Source organism: Carlito syrichta, unplaced genomic scaffold (genome assembly GCF_000164805.1).
Source record: "Carlito syrichta isolate Samal-C Ts95f unplaced genomic scaffold, Tarsius_syrichta-2.0.1 Scaffold302386, whole genome shotgun sequence".
In the NCBI taxonomy this organism is placed as follows: Eukaryota; Metazoa; Chordata; class Mammalia; order Primates; family Tarsiidae; genus Carlito; species Carlito syrichta.
In genome coordinates, this window is record NW_007246482.1 from 823389 (window position 1) to 845384 (window position 21996).

A 21996-nucleotide genomic window follows, 5' to 3' on the forward strand; every position below is an offset into this window, starting at 1 on the left:
GTGGTAATCATTGGGCTCTCCAGTTCTCAAGGACTTAGAAACTGCAGACCAGAAGGGGGTGGTGTTGTTGGCATGGGAAGTGGAAGACTCAGGTTGACCAAGAGCACCCAGGACATCGTACAGTGAGCCATTTGCTGTCTCTGGGCCCAGGAACCTACGCGATGGCGAGAAGCACGAGCTGTTCAGAAAGGGTGAATGTGAAGAAGAGGGCAACATCGGTCTGCTGTGGGAGATGTTTCCAGAGCACGTGTCCAGGGAGTGGGACTTTGCTGCCTGCTGTCAGGCCTGGAGTCTCCCACAGTCTACATTTAAACAGCCTGGACAGCAGTGGTGGCCATGGGGAGGTTAAAAGATGGCCTACTAACACTTATTCTGCATGTTCAGTAAATGTTAGCATAGTAGCTATGGGAGGGAGATGCTCTCTGCATAATCACTCCACACCATCTTATGATCCTTTCATCTGAACACAAAGCAGGGAAAGAACACTAAGGGTTAAGTCTTGACTCCCAGATGTTCTGCCCAGAAGTGACACCCACCACACATACTCAGATTTCATTGGCCAAAACAAGCCAGTCAACCGTGTTTAATTTCTTGGTATTCCGTGTTAACTTCTCTGTTTACTTCTGCCTCTGTGCCTGGGTGACCCAAGAGTATGAACCAGGGCCTTTTGTTGATAGTGATTCTGCCAGCCTTGACCACTGGCATTCCCTTAGGCGCTCAGAGAAGGTTGATGTGAATGCCTGAGTACACTCATGAGATGAGTAAAGTGGACTAGAATATTTTCAAAGGCCTCCGAGGGAGATTTTCCACATCTGGGCCTGCCAATAGGGAAGTGCTTACAATACTGCGGAGATGCACTGGGAAGTTTGAGGACGGAGAGTCACACGTGGTCGATGGCAGCAGCCCTGGGCGTGCGCCAGCTGGGGGCTGTGGAAACAGGGTGAGCGAGGCGATCCTTTGGCGCCACCTGGCGGCCTTCCGGAAAGCACCAGCGTGACACGGACGCTGTTTTCCGAATTGGGTCTGATTTGGAGAAGTCCAACTTAGGAGCAGCCGGAGCAGGGCTGGGTGATGCAGGTCAGAGCAGAGGCGGCGTCGCTCCTCGGACGTCTCGTGCCTCGCCTGGGCTCCCTGCGTGCTGTAGACACAGCATCGAGAATCGGGAAACGTCTCCTTCCCTTTAAGCCGTTGTCCAAGTTGAGTTCTCGGCTGGTCGTGGCCCCTGCTGTCGAGCGAAATTGCGGAGTGCGGCATTTAGAATGCGGATCCTCGTGACTGCCAGTTTCTAGTGAAGAGACTCTCAGGAAGAGGGAAAGGAGATAAAGAGACGTCACTCTCCCCGGCAGGACTAGAGCAGCAACACTCCCAAGAACCTTCTGGGCAGGCGAGAGCCTGTTCCGATGAAGCACGAAGCTGCGAGCAGTTGCCGTCTCGTCCTGCCCTCACTCCCAGGCAGGGTGTGTGGAAACGTGGGCTTCTTTCTGTTACGATTTCTGCTGCAGATGGTCTAGGAAACAAGGAATCTTTTAGCCGCCAGGGATTCAGAGAAATGTGCCTGTGTTATTTTTTAAAATCCTACTTTTTGATTGGCAGCCTTGCTTAATTATATATCTCGCCTGATAATCTTTCAGTTGACATCTGTGTTTTAGAAATTGAAGGCGAGCTTTGTATTGGCAGGAGAGCTTTGCAGACTTCTCATTCTTCTTTGATCTTATGACTATGATTTCCTTCAAGCAAAGAGTTTGAGAGGCCTTGGCTCGTGCTAAATCTGCTCATGCTTTGTATATTTGACCTGGGAGTTGCTTATATGTTATACCCAACCATAAAACAAACCAATTTCAATCAAAATAAGAGCACAATCCTTAAAAATCAAAAGCAGAGTGAAACAAGTGAACCTAATTATGTATCAGGTTTGTAGCTTACTCAGAACTTATTTTACATGACTTTAATTAGGTGACTTTAAGTGACTTTTTCCACAGTAACTGAGAAAACACCCACAGCAGTTGAATTTACATCTTTAGTGGGATATATTCTAAGAACAAAAAAGAACTGCAAAGAAATCTTACTGTTTTCAGTAATTATGTTGTTAGTAATGACATTGGTATGGTTATTCGGAAGACTTAATATATGTGTGTATATATTCAAATAATTATGTTAATGTTGTTAGGAACCAAGATTTTCAGCAGAGCAAGATACAAAAATATAAAATAAAAGAATGAAATAAAAATCCTATGATCCTAAATTTGAATTGCACATCTCTGTATGAACACATGACGCATTTTTTCTTTAAAAGTATTAATTTCTTGGCTGAAATATGGTCTAGAAATACTGAACAGCTCATAACAAGGAACACTACTTCCTCCCCCCCACTGCCCACATGTAGCTTCTCAATATCTCCCAAGGAAGAAAACTTGGAGAAATGGCTGTTTGCAGTTCTGAGGCAAGAAATGTATAAGATGAGCCTGGGCTATCTTGTTGCATCAGAAAGCAGGTAAGCTATTGCAGACTCCTGGAGACTCAAGATTATATCAAAGGAACTCAGGCATGAACTTGAAGGGACTCCCACTGGCCAAGGAATGGGACAATTTGAACGTCAGAAAGAATAATAAGGAAGGGTTGGAACTCATGAAAATCCATGAATTCATCATTGGTTACCTTTGGAGGATGCTAGGGAACTAGCTCATAATTCTGAAACTAATAAAGGGAAAAAGCAGACATTGGTTCATACAAAGTGTACCCCATAGTAACCAATTAGATAATAAGGGAAAGTTTTCTCTTTGTAAAGGATTTGCAGCTAATAAATGAAGACGATGATGGAATACTACAGTTTTCTGACAGCTATGATAAAATAATGGCAAGAGACAAATTCATCAATGACAGCTAAAACCACTTGATGAAAAGTTGGTAGGGATCTGGCTGGATAGTGTGTGCCTCCTGGTGTAATACAATATAACCCGTTGAACATCATCCATGAAGTAGTTCTTACCCCCCAAAAATTGAACTTGAATGTGATCAAGCCTCTAGATTTAACTGTCCTTTCATTAGAAATAATGGGGACACAGAAACATGGTTCTGGCCCATGGCCCGTTAGGAACCAGTCCGCACAGCAGGAGGTGAGCAACAAACTTGATCTGTGTTTACAACCCTTCCCCATCACTCACGTTACCGTCTGAGCTCTGCCTTCTGTCAGATCAGCGGCAGCATTAGAATCTCACAGGAGCGCAACCCCTACTGCGAACTGCATGTGCAAGGGATCTAGATAGCGCGCTCCTTTTGAGAATCTAATGCCTGATGATCTGAGGTGGAGCTGAGGCAGTGATGCTAGTGCTGGTGAGCGGCTGCAAATGCATATTAACATTAGCAGTAAGGTTTTTTTTTTTACAGTGAGGTTTGCACATTTCCCCCACCCCTAGTCCATGGAAAAAGTGTCTTCCACGAAACTGGTTCCCGATGCCAAAAAGGCTGGGAACCGCTGGTGTAAAGGATAGGGCAGGATCCTGGGATGATCAGCAGAGAGGCAAGTAGGAAGGAGAGGTTACTCAGCAGGAAGGAGAAAGCTGGGTAGAGCCGCTGTCTTGAGAGGGACAGTCACCTTCAGTCGTGGAGCACAGCCAAGCTGAGGTGGCCTTGCCAAGAAGGAGACGGGGACATAAACACGCTGACCTCTCATTCTCCTCTTTCCCATTCCTGCTGGGGCTCCCTATTGGCCAAACCCAGCTGAAGCCAGAGGACGAGAGGCCATCTGATATCATCAACAGGGGTCAACCTCCTAAGGCCAGCATAAAGGAGTATGGGAAGAGGATCTAAGAGGGGGCAAGTGAGTCACATCTGTCACAAACATGATAAGCAGAACCAAGGGGAGGCAATCAGTGAATACAGAATGTAGAACATGCTCCAGGATGAAGCACCTTCTTTATTTTTCCCCATCAAATAAATTGCAAAGGGGATAAAAGAGAACATATAAATTAAAATAAATGTAAAAAGCATAGCACAAATATAAAGTGTGGGCCTTGTTTGGATCCTGATTATAATAAGTAGACTTATTTCACCTCGACTCCAAGAAAAAAGAAGTCATATGTGTCACAAATGTGATAACACCATGGGGACACAGTCAGCATATTCTGTGACATATACATATAATTTTTACCCAAATGGTGATATATATACTACAACATACTGGGGATCACTTCATATCAATACAGAGCTTCCACTTTTTTCTTTATTTTAATTTTATTTTTTAGCAGATAATGCATTCATGAGGTTTTGAAAAACCACTCTCTAATCTTTTGCTCTTTTATCTTAAGAAGTGTGATAAGAATTGCAAGTGTTTTCTCATGATGGGCGCCTGTCTTTTGTCTTTGTTGAGGCATTTTTCCGTGAAGAATCATTTTATGAACTCAAATCACTCAAACTTTAAAAAAAATTCTTTATAAATTTTCAATTCTTTTGTTTTGAAGATGTGGGGTGCAATTCAGAATTAGGTATGCAAGTGACCATTGTACAGGTAAAGTTTTGGCCTCCCTTTGGTCCTCACTTTGCTTGGTTTGAGATCAGGTACCCTAACTGATGTTGTGTTCACTCCCTCCCCACCCCTGCACTCGGTCATTATCCTGCTACTGCCAATTCCTTTCTTACAGCCCCATGGTAAATGTCCAGGGTCCACTTATGAGTGAGAACATGTGGTACTCTGTTCTTTGTTTCTGTGATAGATCACTGAGTGTGATTGATTCTAAATCCATCCAAGTTGCTGTGAAATCCATGTTTGTCCTTATTTATGCATAATATTCCATTGTGTATATGTACCACATTACTTTTATCCAGTCCAGTTTCAATGGGCAGCACGGTTGGTTCCATATTTTTGCTATTGTGAACACTGCTGCAATAAATATGTGTGTGCAGGTATCTTTTTTGTAGAATGATTTTAGTTCCTCTGGGTATATTCCCAGTAGTGGGATTGCTGGATCACATGGAAGATCAATACTAGTTCTTTCAGAAATCACACTGTTTTCCAAAGAGGTTGCAATCGTTTGCATTCCCACCAGCAGTGCAGAAGTATTCCTTGTTCTCCACATCCTCTCCAGCATCTGTTGTTTGTTTTATTAATGATGGCCATTCTTACTGGGGTTAGGTGGTATCTCAATGTGGTTTTTTGGGGGTTTTTTTTTGCCAACTGTTAAAAATTTTTGAGTTTTGTGGATTTAAAAGTTGTATAAAACCATATGTATGCAGAAGTTTACATAGTTTGTTCTTTTTTTATTATAAGGATGTGGGGTACAATTCAGGGTCAGGTATACAAACGTTGATCATGCAGGCACCCCTGTTGATGAGGCGTGCCCCCCCAGCAGACCCCCTAAACCGTCAATCCCACCTCCCTCCCCTGACAGTCTCCCACCACCACCAATCCCCTTCTCATAGTATTATAATTGTTCAAGGTCTGCTTATGAATGAGAACATATGGTACTCTGTTCTTCGTTTCTGTGATAGATCACTGAGTATGATCGACTCTAAATCTATCCAAGTTGCTGTGAAGTCCATATGTTTGTCTTTCTTTATGACTGCATAATATTCCATTGTGGATGCAAACTTTTAAAATTGCTTTTGTGTTTTATGTCATACTTAGAAAGGACTTACTCTGAGACAATGAAAAAAATATCTGTTTTCTTCTCATGTATTTGGTTACTTAAAACCCTGTTTTGGTAAACACATACACAGAATAAAACACAAAGGTACACCCAGACAACTTGGGTCTAAGTGAACACCATTTAACTACCACCAGCTGTGGTCAAGAAACAGAGCATTGCTACCACCCCAGAAGCCTCCAGGGTGGTCCATCTTTCAAAAGCCACTCCCTTAGAAACCACTTTACCAATGTACATAGTATTCTATTCTGTGCTCTTTATGGTGTTACCACCGCATGATGCATCCTTGAATGTGGTTTTAAAGACCTATCCATGTTGCATGTAGCTGTGATTCATGCATTTTCATTGCTGTGTAGTATTTTATTATATGCATGTACCATAATTTACTTTTTCCATTGAAATTTATCTTGGCATAGGTTTGCAGTAGGGTTCCAGCTGAACTGCTTTTCAGATGACTGGTGAGCTGTACCAACAATATTTGTTGAGTAATCCATCTTTTTCCCACTGATTTAAATGCCACTTTTATTATTTATTAAATGACCTTCTGTATTCTGGTCTACTTCCAGACTCATTCATCTGCCCCATTCATCTCTCTGTCTATTCCTGAGTTCATAATAAACTGTGTATGACTCACTTTATAATATGCTTCAAGATCTGGCAGCATTTGTCTCCCAGATCTCTCTCTCTCTTCAGAACTTTTCTTGAATTTCTTGCATGATCTTTGAAATCAGTTTGTCAAGTCCCAAAATAATCCTGTTGCAAAATATTTATTTGCATCCCTTTATGATTATAGATGAAAAGCTGGAAAGGAGGTGTCTTTTCTTTACTGAATCTTCTAGCCAAAAATAGGATGTGTCTTCTTCCTTTAGTCAGGTGTTTATTCCACATAATAGACTTTGAGAGTTTGCACATTTCTTGTGAAGTAACTCATTCATTTAAACATTGGAATATTATTCCGTTATGTTTCATCCCGTAGTTTATTTAATCATTCCACGTTTGAATGGTATTTGAATAAATCTGTTTCCAAATTTATTCTATTACAAATAATGCTGCAAAAAATATCCCCACACAAAAATATATTTGGGTACATATTTGGAAGTGTTACCATAAATGAAGTTAGTGGGCCAAAGGATTTTAAAAATAAATATGTATCATGTTAATATAAAGAAAAATAAATAGAAGAATAGTATGCTATCATGAAAAAATAGGAGAAATAAACTACACCAAATTAAAGGTCAAATATGCAATATCCTTGGCATTAAGTAGAGGATCATAGCAAGAAAGTAAAATGGTGATTATACTACTATTATGATTGCACTGGTGTCGACTGCCAAATCATTGCCTGTCTGTCCCCAGACAGGCCAGAGACAAGTGGTACTTTGTGGAGCTCTGCTCCAGGTAGCGGACACTGGAAAAGCCTCCATCTCAGGCCCACAGCCAGGCCAGGGAATGGGAGCCACCGAGGGCCTGGGCTGCTCACTGAGTGAGTACGTGGGTGTGGGCTTGGTGGCTACTCGGGGAAAGCCTGCGTGCAGAGTGAATCCCAGCAGAATCAGCCAGAGCCAGGAGCCCTGAGAACACCATTTGAGGCCCTGGATCCAGCCTCGCCTGAAGATGTGTCTGAGCAGAGTTCTCTGAGACCTGAACTGCGAGTGAGACAGTAGGTGGGACTGCATGACTATAGGGGGCTGGTGCTTTGATAAGAGGATTGACCCAGGGCTAGGACAGCCAGACAGAGGAAGGTGCCTAACCAGTGCCAGGGCTTCCTGAGGCCCAGTGGGAGGTGACCAACACAGGCTCTGAAGCCAGGCAGACCCTGACCTAATCACTTCCCTACTTTGTCAGTCTCTTCATCTGTAAAATGGGCCTCACAGGCCTGTAGTGAGAATCAAAGGCTCTCAGAAGAGCTTAGAAGAAAGAAGCAGTCCACACATGGCAAGTCTGGGGACAGGGGACAGGGTCAGGGTCAGGGTCGGGGGTGTTCTGGATGAACAGAGAGCTCTGGCTGGGTGAGGAGAAGTGACCTGCCAGAGGATGCCAGGGCAGTGCGTCCTAGGCAGAGAGAACAGCACATGAACAGCTTGGTGGTAGAGCTGAGAATAATGTGCTTACCTGCTGTGAGCAGCGTGTGTGGTACACCTGGATGACCAGGCCGTGACAGGCTGCATTTTCCCAACATGAGTGTCTCTCTGCTCACACGTTCTTTGATGATGTGGCTGTTATGGGCTGAATCCTGTTCCCCCACATCTGTCTGTTGAAGCCCAGTACCTCAAGGTGACTGTATTTGGAGAAGGGGCATTTAAGGAGGTGATTAAGTTAAATGAAGCCGTTAGGGTAGGGCCCTAATCCAGTGTGACTGGTGTCCTTATAAGAAGAGGAGACACCAGGAATGTGCCACACAGCGGGAAACACCTGTGGAGATACAGAGAGAAGGCAGCCATCTGCAGGCCAAGGAGACAGCCCTCAGGAGAAACCAGCCCTGCCAACACCAGGATTTCTAGCCTCTAGAACTGGGATGCATTTTTTATATTTTTGAGTTGGGGTCTCACTCTGTCACCCAGGCTGGAGTGCAGTGGCACAAGCACGGCTCATAGCAGCTTTGAACCCCTGGGCTCAGGCGATCCTTCCATCTCAGCCTGTAGCTGGGACTACAGGCAAGCACCACCATGCCCCGCTAACTTTTTTACTTTTTGTAGATACGAGGTCTTGTCATGTTGCCTAGGCTGGTCTCAAACTCCTGGCCTCAAGAAATCCTCCCTCGGTGGCCTCCCAAAATGCTGGGATTATAGGCGTTAGCCACCATACCTGGCCAGGAATAGATTTCTGTTGTTTAACTGCTCTGTCTGTGGTACTTTGCTATGACAGCCTTAGCAGACTCACACAGGAACCCTGTCATTGCTCCCATCCTGGGGTGGTCTGTGTCCTCTCCCCTGGAAACTCAGGCTTGAGCCCAGCTGCCATGCTGTGAGGAAGCCCAAGCTAGCCATGCAGCGGGACCACAGGGACAGACCCTAGGTGGGTGTTCCAGCTGACAGCCCACATCAGTCACGACATGTGAGTGAGGACGCCCCCGGATGACTCCTGCTCTCAGCATTTGCGTCAGGCCCCACGCTCCCCACCCCCCAACTGTTGAGTCACTCCCAGTCATCAAAAGTGTTTCCACCTGATGTCCTGAACATGTGGAACCGAGACAAGCTGTCCCTGCTGCACCCACAAATGTCAGGCCCACAGAATTTGTGAGCATAATACAATGGCTACTTGACCCCACTAGGTCTTGGGATAGTTCGGTCCCAAGCAATTGTCACTCCCGGGGTTCTTCCAGAGCAGCTGCCACCAGTCTGCCTTTTTCACGGGAAGCATAGATTACCTCTCTCCGGCATGCCCCAACTTTGACAGAGAGCTGATGCTGCCACCTAGTGGCCCTGAGAAACAACACATGACCCACTGATCTCTCTCTTTTTGAGTTGGTCTCACTCTGTCGCCCAGACTGGAGGGCAGCGGCCGCTCCCGGCCACCGCAGCCTCCACCTGCTGGGCTCCGGCGATCCTTCCGCCTCAGCCTTCCAAGTAGCTGGAACTACAGGCGCGCGCTACCACGCCTGGCTAATATTTTGATTTATTGTAGAGATGAGTTCTCACCAAGTTGCCCAGGCCGGTCACGAACCCGCGGGCTCAGGCCATCCACGCACCTCAGCCTCCCAAAGCGCAGGATTACAGGCTGAGCCACCCAGCCCGCTCACTGTTCTCTCTTAAGAGAAGTTATCTATACACATCCATCTATTCACAACACCTGATGACAGCAGAGCAAGTGTAATTTTAAAAAGCATATTTTGACATTACCATTTTTGTGTGCTTTTCTCTTTGGTCATGAGATTCCACATACAAGTCCACAATCCCTTATGTTCTCTACCAAAATCTAAAATTCTCTGAAAACTGAAAGTGCATCAGTTTATACAAGCTTACTCAGTAACTAAACCTAATTCGAACAGGCATGAAGCTATTTATAGTCTTTCATTAACATTTCACAGTGGATATATTCGTGTTTGATGACAGGGTGCTGCTCTAGGCCCTGTAAGGGTGTTATATAATAGAAGGCAGTAGTTCTCAAATGGGGCCCCCAGTTAGGTGTGGTGGGCATGCCTGTAATCCCAGATATTACTCAGAAGGCTGAGGACAGAGGACCCTGTGAGGTCAGGAGTTCCATTCTAGCCTGGGCAACATAGTGAGACCCCCATCTTGAAAGAATTGTTTTTAAAAAAGCATGGTCCCCACACCAGCAACATCAGCACCACCTGGGAACTTGTGAGAAATGATAATCCTCAGGTCCCTATCCTAGGCCCATGAATTCATACAATCCCAACCACCTGTGCTTGAACTAGCCCTCTGGGGAGACTGACTCACACTCAAGTATGAGAATCTACTGAGGCAGACTCTGTGCATAACATCACATTTATAAAATCCAAAAAGTGCTGAAATTCAAAGCACATTTGACCCTCGGGGATGGTTGAAGATAAAGGATTGCTTTCAGACCTGTATTTTGAAGTTTCAAGTAATGTTAAGGGAAGCCATGAGTTTTTAATGTCTAAAAAGAGGGCAATCAGGCAAGAGAAAGGAATAAAGGGCATCCACATCACCAAGGAGGAAGTTAAGCAATCTCTGTTCACTGATGACATGATTATATATCTAGCAAACCCTAAAGACGCTTCCAAGAGATCAGATAAATGACTTCCGTAAAGTCTTGGGTAACAAAATCAACATACAAAAATCAATAAAATGCTTACACACCAATAACATTCAAGCTAAAAACCAAATCAAGAGTTCAATCCCATTTACAATACTTCTAAAATAAAAAAAGAAGTAGAAATACATTTAACCGAGGAGGTGAAAATTCTCTACAAGAAGAACTACAAAACACTGGTGAAAGAAATCATAGATGACACAAACAAATGGAAGAACATCCCATGTTTATGGATCAGAATAATCAATATCATTAAAATGACCATACTGCCCAAAGCAATCTACAGACTCAACACAATCCTTATCAAAATACCAACATAATTTTTCACAGAACTAGAGAAAAATTCTACAGTTTATATGGAATCAAAAAGGGCCTGAGTAGCCAAAGAAATCCCAAGTAAAAAGAACAAATGCAGAGGCATCACCTTGCCTGACTCCAAATTATACTGCAAGGCTGCAGAAGATTGAAACTGTACCCCTACCTCCCGCCATATACAAAAATTAACTCAAGATGGATTAAATACTTAAACCCAGAGCCTGAAACTATAAAAATTCTAAAAGAAAACTAGGAAAAACTCTTTGGAACATTAACCTTGGCAAATAATTTATGACAAGGACCCCAAAAGCAAATGCTACAAAAACAAAAATAGACAAATGGGACTTAATTACACTGAAAAGCTTCTGCACAGCAAAATAAATAACCAACAGAGTGAACAGAAAACCTATAGAATGGAAGAAAATATTTGCAAATTATGCCTCAGATAAAGGACTAATATCCAGAATCTACAAGGAATTCAAATAACTCAACAAAAACAAACAACCCCATCAAAAAGTGGACAAAGGGCAGGGATAGACACTTCTCTTTTTTTTTTTTTAGTTGGAGTCTCACTCCGTCACCCAGACTAGAGTGCAGTGGCTGCTCCCAGCCACCGCAGCCTTGACCTGCTGGGCTCCAGCGATCCTTCCGCCTCAGCCTTTCAAGTAGCTGGAACTACAGGCATGCACTACGACGCCCCGCTAATTTTTTAATTTTATTGTAGAGATGAGGTCTTGCCAAGTGGCCCAGGTGGGTCTCGAACCCGCGGGCTCAGGCAATCCACTCACCTCAGCCTCCCAAAGCGCGGGATTACAGGCTGAGCCACCGAGCCTGGCTGACACTTCTCAAAAGAGGACACATAGGCTGCCAACAAACATATTTAAAAATGCTGAACATCACTAATCATCAGAGAAATGCACATCAAAACCACAATGAGATATCATCTTACACCAGTCACAATGGCTATTATTAAAAAGTCAAAGATGTTGTCATGGAAGCAGAGAAAAGGGAGCACTTACACGCTGTTGATGGGAATGTAAACTAGTTCAACTTCTGTGGAAAACAGTATGGAGATTTCTCAAAGAACTAAAAATAGAACTACCCATTTGACTTAGCAATCCCACCACTGGGTGTGTACCCAAAGGAAAATACGCTGTTACATAAAAAAGAAATCTGTACTTGTATGTTCACTGCAGCACTATTCACAATAGCAAAGTCCTGGAACCAGCGTTAATGTCCATCAATGATTGACTGGATAAAGGAAATGTGGTTATATATATACCATGAAATACTACATAGCCATAAAAAAGAATGAAATTATGCCCTTTGCAGCAATGTAGATGGGGCTGGAGATCATCATCCTAAGTGAACTAACTCAGAAGCAGAAAACCAAACACCACATTTTCTCATTTATATATGGGAGTTCAATGGACGAAAAGATGGAAATAATAGACACCGGAGACGCTAAAAGTGGGGAGGGGGCTTGGGACTCAGAAGCTACCTCCTGCGTTCAGTGTTCACTCCATGGGGAATGGGGTGTCAACCGAAGCCCAGCCCCCAGTACACAACATGTCCATGTAACAGACATGCACGTGTACCCCTTGAAGCTAAGATTTAAAAAGAAAAAAGAAAAAAGAAAAAAAGAACAAGGTTCCTTGTAGGAATGGAGAAAGAATGTAATTAAGAACAATAAAAGCTAACTTTAACTTTTGCTGTTTATAACCCACCAGGCACGTGCCAAGTGCCCACACTTACCAACCCATACGACAAACCTAGGAAATGGTCATCTTAATCATCTACACTTTATGAATGGGGAAACTGAGGCAAGGGCATGAGCAGTGACCAAAGCCTAAAGAGGGCCAACACCAGAAGCTGTGGCCTTCAGTAGAGCGACACAGTCAACTCACATGACCTAATTTCTTCTACCCTCCGATTTCCTCTGCTGCCTCTCTTGGGCTAAACCCTACAAGAAGCCGGAGGGCGAGGGAACTCCTGCAGTTTAACCCACAGTGGTGCCAAGAGGATAGAGATGGAGGATGGACCTGCGGGCTTGTGAAGACATTCAGCCCACCGTGTTTTGTGCCTCTATACCACAAATGAAGGTTATTGCTGTTTTAAACTATAAAAGTGTCACACTGTAAGTATCCATTTGCAACTTGTTTTTTTTCCAACTCATTTTGCTGTTCAGATTGATCCATATCAATATAGGTAGCTTATTTCAGTTCATTTTCTCTGCTGTTTAGAATTTCATGATATGAAGATACTCCTGAATTCACATATCCATCCCTCTAGTGGTAGGCATGAGGACATTGCCAGTCTTTTGCCATTACAGATGAAACCATAATAAATGTCCTTAGATGTGGGCGGGAGATCCCTCAGCTGGGTATTTCTACATGTGGAGCATCTGGGTTGCAAGACCTAAGTATCCAACTTCCCTAAATAACACCTAATTCCTCTCCAAAAATGATTGTACAGTTTTTGATTCCTCCCACCTCACGGGATTCTGATTGTACATAGTCTCAGCCAGTCCCAGGATTGACAGACTTATTTTATTTTGCCTTTCTGATGGCTGTGAACTTTTATCTCCTGGCTGTTTTGCTTACATTTGATTTCCTTGATAACTGGGAAATCGAGCATCTCCCCTACCAATGTGTGGGGGCACTATTGTGCTGTCTTACTTCAGGCTCTTCCTATATGCAGTTGACCCTTGAGTAACACAGTTTTGAAGTATGTGGCTCTACATATACAAGCATTGTTCTCAATATGCAGCCAGTCCCCTGTTTGGACAGGTTCGCTTTCAACACGGTATTCACAAGATGTGAAACGCGTACAGGTGGGCCGACTTTCTACATCTGTGGTTTTCACATGGCCTACTGCGAGCCTTGAGTGTGCCCCAATTTGGGGGAGCCAATCTCTTGTGGGTACCGAGGGAAGACTGTGTCTTCCAAGCCTAGATTTCTAGAATTTCAAAAGACTTTCCCTTTCTTGTTCCAGGAAGAAACACATGAAAAGAGTTTTGGCTCTGAGGCAACCGCCTGGACTGTGGACAGTCCAGACTCAATTTTGCCACCCAGCAGTATTTTCTGCTATTGGTGGCATCTCTCTGCCTCTAGAGGTTAAACATGACAATAGCTAGATGGGCGAGGGCCAAGGGCAACTACAGAAGTAGCACAACGAAACAATGGTGGAAGGGAAGCAAACCTAAGCCCCTGTGTATGATTTCCAAGATATTATCTTGCTGCATTTTCAAGTGCTGTTTATTGAAGCCCTAATGTGTACCAGGACTGAAGTATATTTCTCTAAACCTTCCACCAGCTTTGCAAAGCAGGGTCACTTTATCCCTTCAACAAATTCTTGCCGCTGGAGGCAGTGGTTTATGCCTGTAATCCCAGCAACTGGGAAGGCCGAGGCGGGAGGATCGCTTGAGGCCAGGAGTTCAAGACCAGCCTGGGCAACATTGTGATACCTCCCACCCCACACCCTGCCCCCATCTCTACAAAAAAAAAAAAAATTAGCCAGGCATGAGGGCACTCGCCATAGTCCCAGCTACTCAGGAGGCTGAGGTGGGAGAATTGTTTGAGCCAAGGAGTTCAAGTTTGCAGTGAACTGTGATGGCATCACTACACTTCAGCCTGGGCGACAGAGCAAGACTGTGTCTCTAAAGAAAAAAAAAATTCCTTGTTTTGCTCCTCTTGTGTGTCAGGCTGCGTTAGGCACTGGGAATCCGGTGTTAAGCAAAGCAGGCCTGGTACAGATCAGTGGTGCTCGGTGACACTCACTATGTTAGTGTCCTGGGTTTGCTATAACAAAGTATCACATATTAGGAGACTCCTTACAGTTCTGGAGGTTCTGACTCCGAGATCAAGGTATCAGCAGGGCTGGTTTCTTCTTCCCCCTTCTTGGCTTATAGGTGACATCTTCCTCCAGTATCTTCACCAGCTCTTCTCTCTGTCTCCTAATCTCTTAGACACCAGTCCTACTGGATTAGGGCCTACTCATAGGAACTAATTTTTGCCTTGACCGCCTTTTAAAAGACCCTATCTCCCATTACAGTCACATTCTGAGATGCTGGGTCTAGGATTTCAACATATGATGAGGGGGCACAATTTAGCCCATAACACCGTCTAATGGGAAAAGGCAAACGTTAATTCAATAGCCACAGCTATATGCAAAATGACAACTGTCATCTCTTGGGCTGTGAGAGCCACTTGTGGGGGTTTGACTGAGTGTGTTCTAGAAAGCCTCTTCTGAGGAAGTGACATCCTACTGGAGACCCGAAAGAGGGGCGGGGGCTAGGCAGAGAGAGAGGGAACAGCTGGACAGGCAGAGGGAACAGGATGTGCCACGAGACTGGCAATGCCCGGCTGGGCATCAGAGAACTGAGAGACAGTGAGCAGCACAAGATGCTGGGGGCATGGGAGGGGGTCATCTAGGGATGACAGTGGAATGGTGCCACCTTGCACCAATAAAATAGCATCTCAGCACTCCCTAAATACAGATTCCCATGTCTCACCCCAAGTCTAATGAATCAGAATCCCCAAGGGGAGGGCCCCAGGAATCTGCGTTTTCCCTCAATTATTTTTACTTTGAAAAGTATCAAACCCAGAGAAATTGAAAGACAAGTACAAGAAGCACTTGAGTCCCTTTCACCTAGATTCATCAGTTGTTACTACATTTGGGCTCATTTTTGCTTTCTCTCTCTCCCTCCCTCCCTCCCTCCTCCTCTCCTCAGTCAGTATCTCCTAAAACTAAGGACCCCTTCCTCGTCACAACACTGTGATCATATCTAAGAAGAGTAACGTCAATCCAGTCGTATCATCCAATATACAAATAATGCTTACATTCCTCATGGTCCACAACATGTCTCTTACACTTGTTTACTTGTTCAATCCAGGATCTGACCAAGGCACACACATTCCATGTTTTTTTGTTATGTCCCTTTATTCTCTCAGAATCAAGAATAACTCCCCACCTTTAAAAAAAATTAACTTTTCCAAAGGGAGTCTAGGCTTGTAGAATGCCCCACATTCTAGATTTGTCTAAATGTTCCTTGTGATTAAAACCAGGTTAAGTATTTTTGGCAAGATATGACATAGAAGATGTCGGGTGAGTCTTATTGCATCACAGCAGGGGTGAACAATGTCAGGTTGTCCTGTCCCCTTGGTGGTGATACTGAGCGTGAGCCCCTGGTTAAGGTGGAGACCACAGATCTCTGTTGCAAATGTACACTCCCCCTTTTTAACTAGTAAATAATCTCTAGCATGACGTTTTGAATGATGTAAATATTCTGTTACCCAATACCTTTTCACCCAACAGTTTTAGCATCTGTTGGCGACCCTTGCTCCTTTGATCAATTATTATTGGTAATTGCAAAATGGAATCTGCATTTTTAAAAAGTGCCCCAGGTGATTTTTCTCCTCAGGGAATTCGGGAAACCCTATTTAAGTCAAATTAAGAAACACAGGAGAATGAGGAGTTGCTACCCAGGCCGCTGAAGGCATTAGCTAAGGTGTGTTGTTCATTAGAATTTGTTAAAATGCGTATTCCTAGGCCCCATGCTTCATCAAAGAATAAGAAAGGGGTGCAAAGAACAGGCCTAGGAAGGAACATTTTTAACACACATGCCCTGCTATGCTTTGAATGTGGTCTGTTTGTCCCCACCAAGATTCACATTGAAATTTGATCTCCAGTGGGGCCTGGTGGGAAGTGTTTGGGTCACAGGGTGGATCCCTCAGAAATGTCTTGGTGCTGTTTTCCAGGTAGGGAGCTCTAACTCTGGGGATTGGTTGTCATGGGAATGGATTCGTTCTCATGGGAGTCGGTTGTTATATAGCCAGAATGCCCCTTAGGTTTCTACTCTCTGCATGTGTCTACTTGCTTTTTGACCTTCACCATGTTGAGCTACAGAAAGCTCTTGCTGGAAGCCAAGGCCATGCCCTTGAACTTCTCAGCCTGCAGAACCATGAGCTCAATAAAACTCTTTTCTGTATAAATTACCCAGTCACAGGTATTATTTTACAGTAACACAAAACAGACTGAGAACCCCTGCCCATACACCCTCAGAGCCACCCTGCTCCAGGACTGAAGTTTGAGAACACTGACTTAAGCCATGACCCTTAATCCTGGGAAAGTGAAGCTGCATTTCAATATAACTGAGGAGGCTTTTTTTGATCTGTATGTATGTTTAAAAATAAACATGTAGAGTGTCTAATTCAAAGGGTCTGGGGTAGAGCTCAGGCATCACACATTTTAAAACCCTCGTGGTATTATCAGTGCACTGCCAAGGCTGAGGGCCAGTGTGCAGGATTCTCTATATACTGAACATAAACGTGAAAGTCAGCCTGCCCATTCCTAATTACCCTCATCTTCACAGCATCACAGGCTGAGCTCATTTGCTAGTCCCAAACATCTGGGGCTCCCTCCACCATACCTGTAGGACTCCTTCTGTGCACAAAGGGAGCCTACAAAAGAGGCAGAAGAAAGGTCACTTCCCTCAAAAATATGGGGATATGGGAAAAAAAACACATAAACATTGTACAATTGGAATTGTACAGACCAGGAAACCAACACTCCGGAAGAGGAAGTAACCACCCAACGAGTTCATGCCAGAGCCAGGACTCTTACCCGGGATGCCTTTCTCCCTCCTGGCTCATTTTTGCTTGAACCCATATTGAACTCTCTGGACTTCCTGCTCTTTTGTTGATTTGGGCCTGGCCTAGAGCCAATGTCTTCACCAGTTGCAGCAGCATGGAGACAAGGGCTGTCTAGGGTTTACTCTATGTCCAGCATTGGACTAAGTATCTGTTGAATGAATGAATGAATGAATGAATGTGGAAAGCCTAGCACCTGCCCAAGGGCTAGCAGTACAAACCACTGGATCAGATATCCTTTAGAATGAACCCCTTTTTGAGGTTGGAATTAGCTCATTTTTCACAGATTCAGGAGTCTCTAGACCTTGCCTTATAGCAACTGTCAAATCCACCCCAATTCTACCTTCTAAATAATTTGTGTGTAACTATAAATTGACTGAGTTGTATTTGACCTAAAGTTATGTCAGTATTTAATTCAATATCTATAAATATCAGTGTTTCAGATTTTATATGCTGGAGCCAATCCATTTAATTGCAGGTCTTCAAATATTTTCCATAGTCTCTTAGAATAGTCAATGGCCTTGGACTGTCCATTAATTTCTTCCTGCAGATGGTACCATAGATAACTTCAAAATAAAGGAGGAACTTTCCTGCCTAGAGACAGAAGAGAGAGGCATGGAGGACATGGTCAGTGTTGCTTTCAAGGACCAGAGCATAGTTTTGTTTTTATTTTGGTAAAAACTTTATTAAGATATAATTCAATACTATACAATTTGTCCATTTAAAGTATACAGTTCAACGGTTTTTAGTATATCTGTAGTCATACTACCATCACCATAATCAATTTTAGAAGACTGTCATCATATGTTTTGACCTATCACAGAAGCAAAGAACTGAATACCACATGTTCTCACTCATAAGTAGGACTTGAACATTAATTACAATAGCACAAGGGAGGGATTGGCAGTTGTGGAATATGCCAGGTGAGGGGAGGGGAGCACATAACAACACAAGGGAGGGATACCTGATCCTAAACCAGGGGAAGGGAGGACCAGTTGGAGACCCAAACTTCACCTGCATGTAAACTATTTATATACCTAACCCTGACGTTTACCCCACATCTCTATAATAAAATAAAAATTTTAAAAATAGCCAGGTGCGGTGGCTCAAGCCTGTAATCTCAGCACTTTGGGAGGCCAAGGCGAGAGGATTGCCTGAGACCAGGGGTTTGAGACCATCCTGGGCAACTTGGTGAGGCCTTGTCTGGTGGCACCCCTGTAGTTCCAGCTACTTTGGAAAGTTGAGGAGAAAGGATCACCTGAGCCCAGCAGGTCAAGGCTGCAGTGGACATAAGTCTGCCACTGCCCTCCAGCCTGGGCAACAGAGTGAAACTCTGACTCAAACATAAATAAATAAATAATGGAAGACTATTTAAAAAGATTATCACCCCAAAAAAGAGAAGGGTACTCTTCCTGAGTCACCCTCCATTTGCCTCCAACAACCCCCTCACAGCTCTAGACAACCACCAATCTGATTTCTGTTTCTACAGATTTGTCTATTTGTGACACTTCATACAAATGGAACCACACAATATGTGACCTTATAACTATTTCTTTCCATTTAGTACTGTGTTCATCCATGTTGTGGCATGTATAAGTGCTTCTTCCTTTTGATTGCCAGACAACATTTCATTGTGTGGATATGCCTCATTTTATTTATCTGTTTATCATTTGATGAACATTTAGGTTGTTTCTGCCTTTTGGATATTATGAATAATAATTATTATTATTATGAATAATAATGCTACTATGAATATCTGTGAATAAGTTTGTTGGGGGGTTTTCTCTCTCTCTCTCTCTCTCTCTCTCTCTCTCTCTCTTTCTTCTTTTTTCTTTTACGGTTGAAGTCTCACTCTGTTGCCCAGGCTGGAGTGCAGTGGCACACTCATGGTCACTGCAACCTCGACCTGCTGGTCTTCAGGCAATCCTTCCGCCTCAGCCTTCCAAGTGGCTGTGACTACAGGTGCATGCCACCACATCTGGCTAATTTTTTGATTTATTGTAGAAATGAGGTCTTGCTGATTTGCCCAGGCTGGTCTTGAGTCCTTGGGCTCAGGCAATCCTCTTGCCTCCACTTCCCAAAGTGCTGGGATTACACATATGAGCCACTGTGCCCGGTAGTGTATAAGTTTTTGTGTGGATGTATGTTTTTATTTCTCCTAAGTGCATATATGGGGTGGAATTGCTGAGTCACCTGGTAACTTTATGCTTAACATTTTGAAAAAATTTCATACTGTTTTTCAAAGCAGAGGTATTATTTTACATTTCCACCAGCAATGTATGAGGGTTCCAATTTCTTCACATCCTCACTGACACTTGTTGCCTTTTTGACTATAACCGTCCTAGTGTGTGTGAAGTGGTGTTTCAGTGCTTTTGATTTGCACATTCCTGATGGGTAATGATGTTGAGGATCTTCTCATATGGTTGTTGGTCATTTGTGCATCTTCTTTGGAGAAATGTCTATTCAGAGCTCTTGTCCATCTTTGCAGAGTTGTCTTTTTAATTATTTTTGTAAGCATTCCTTCCATATTCTAGATATAAGACCCTTATCAGATATACGATTTACAAGTATTTCCTCTCATTCTGTGGGTTACCATGTTAGTTTGCTAAGCCATAATCAAATACCACAGATTGCTTGACTTCGACAACAGAATTTCATTTTCTTGCAGTTCTGCAGGCTAGAAGTCTGACATCAAGTGTTGGCAGATTTGGTTTCTGCTGAGGCATCTTTGGCTTATAGATGAACTTCTCCTTGTGTCTTCACTTGATCTTTCCTCTGTTGCATCCCTGGTGTCTCTCCTTCTTACGAATTCACCAGTGATTGGATTCAGGCCCATCCTAAGGACCTCAATTTATCACTTCTTTAAAGACCTTATTTCCATATACTGTTACATTCTCTTTTTTTTTAACTTTTAATTTTAAAGATGTGTGGTACTATTCAGGATTAGGTATACAAATGTTCATTATGCGGGTATCCTTGTTGATAAGGTGTGCCCCCCCTTCCCCAGGCAGATTCCCACTATGCCGATCCCACCTTCCCCCCACCCCCGCAGTTTCTGGCAACTGCCAATCCTTTTCTTATAGCATTACAATAGTAGGTCAAGGTTCACTTATGAGTGAGAACATGTGATTCTCATTTCTTTGTTTCTGTGAAAGATCGCTCGGTATTATAGGCTCTAAATCCACCCAGCTTGCTGCGAAGTTCATGATTTTTTCTTCTTTATGGCTGTGTAATATTCTATTGTGTATGTGTACCATATTTTTTTTTTATCCAGTCCTCTTTTGATGGGCAACATGGTTGGTTCTACGTTCTTGCTATTGTGAGCAATGCTGCAATAAACATACGTGTGCAGGTATCTTTTTTTATAGAGTGATTTGAGTTCTTCTTGTGGAAAACGGTGTGGTGATTCTTAAAAGTTCTAAAAATCGACCTTCCATATGACCCTGCAATCACCCTACTGGGAATATACTGTTACATTCTAAGTACTGGGATATAACAGGTACAGTTAGGACTTCAACATATGAATGGGGGGAGCAATTCAGCCCCTACTACTTATTTTTTTCACTTTCTCAATGGTGTTCTTTGAAGCACAAAACTTCAATTTTAATAAAGTCCATCTATTTTTTTCTTTTGTTGCTTGTGTTTTCAGTGTCATATCTAAGAAGCCATTGTTTAATCTAAGGTCACAAAGATTTACGTTTATGTTTTCTTATGAGAGTTTTTTTTCATTTTAGCTCTTACATGTAGATCTATAATCCCTTTTGGGTTGAATTTTGCATCTAGTATAAAGCAGGGATCCAACTACACTCTCTTGCATGTGGATATCCAGTTGTCCCAGCACCATATGTTGACAAGACTCTTCTTTCCCCCATTAAATTGTTTTGGCACCCTTGTTGAAAATCATTTGGCTGTAAGTGTGTGGGTTTTATGTCTGTACTCTCAGTGTTGTTCCATTGGTCTGTATGTCTATGTTTAAACCCATACCACATTGTTTTGGTTACTGTAGCTTCATAGTGAGTTTTGGAATCAGGACATGTGAATCCCCCAACTTCTTCTGTATATACCTTAATTCTGACATCACACACTGTGAGACATGTGAATGGACAGCACAACATGGGGGTTTGGGAGCCCCCTCCCCGCAAGAACTTCATTGCTGGAACACGGGCTCCAAGTTCTACACTTGCATTGGAGAGATGGATTCCCGCCTCTCAGCCCACAGCTCTTCTTTATAAATCAATGGAAACATTCTGCAGAGAACAATGATCCTCTTGGGTTATTTTAAACATCACTTTAAGTCTTCCCCACCTGCTCTGCTCTCTAATTGCTCCTACTGAAACCCTGTCATTCACAACTGGATTAGTAATGAACTTAGAGGGAGATGGGGCAAATGAGGGGGGCTTTCAGAGTTCTTGGGGGAGGGCTGGGAGCCTGAAAAACACCACCCCACGGGTTTTCTCTCCCCCAAGAAAGGTTACTGAACAAACAGGAAGTCACTAAATTCAGGTGGCCTCAAAAGAACATTGCTAGTGAGTAACAGACCCAGAGAGGTTCCTCCAACAAGATGGCTGGGGATTAAATTAACGGGGTACCATCCCTGAGCCCCCCAAACTTAAACCCTGTCTCTCCCCCGGCTCGCTGGCCCTGGGTGCCTAGGG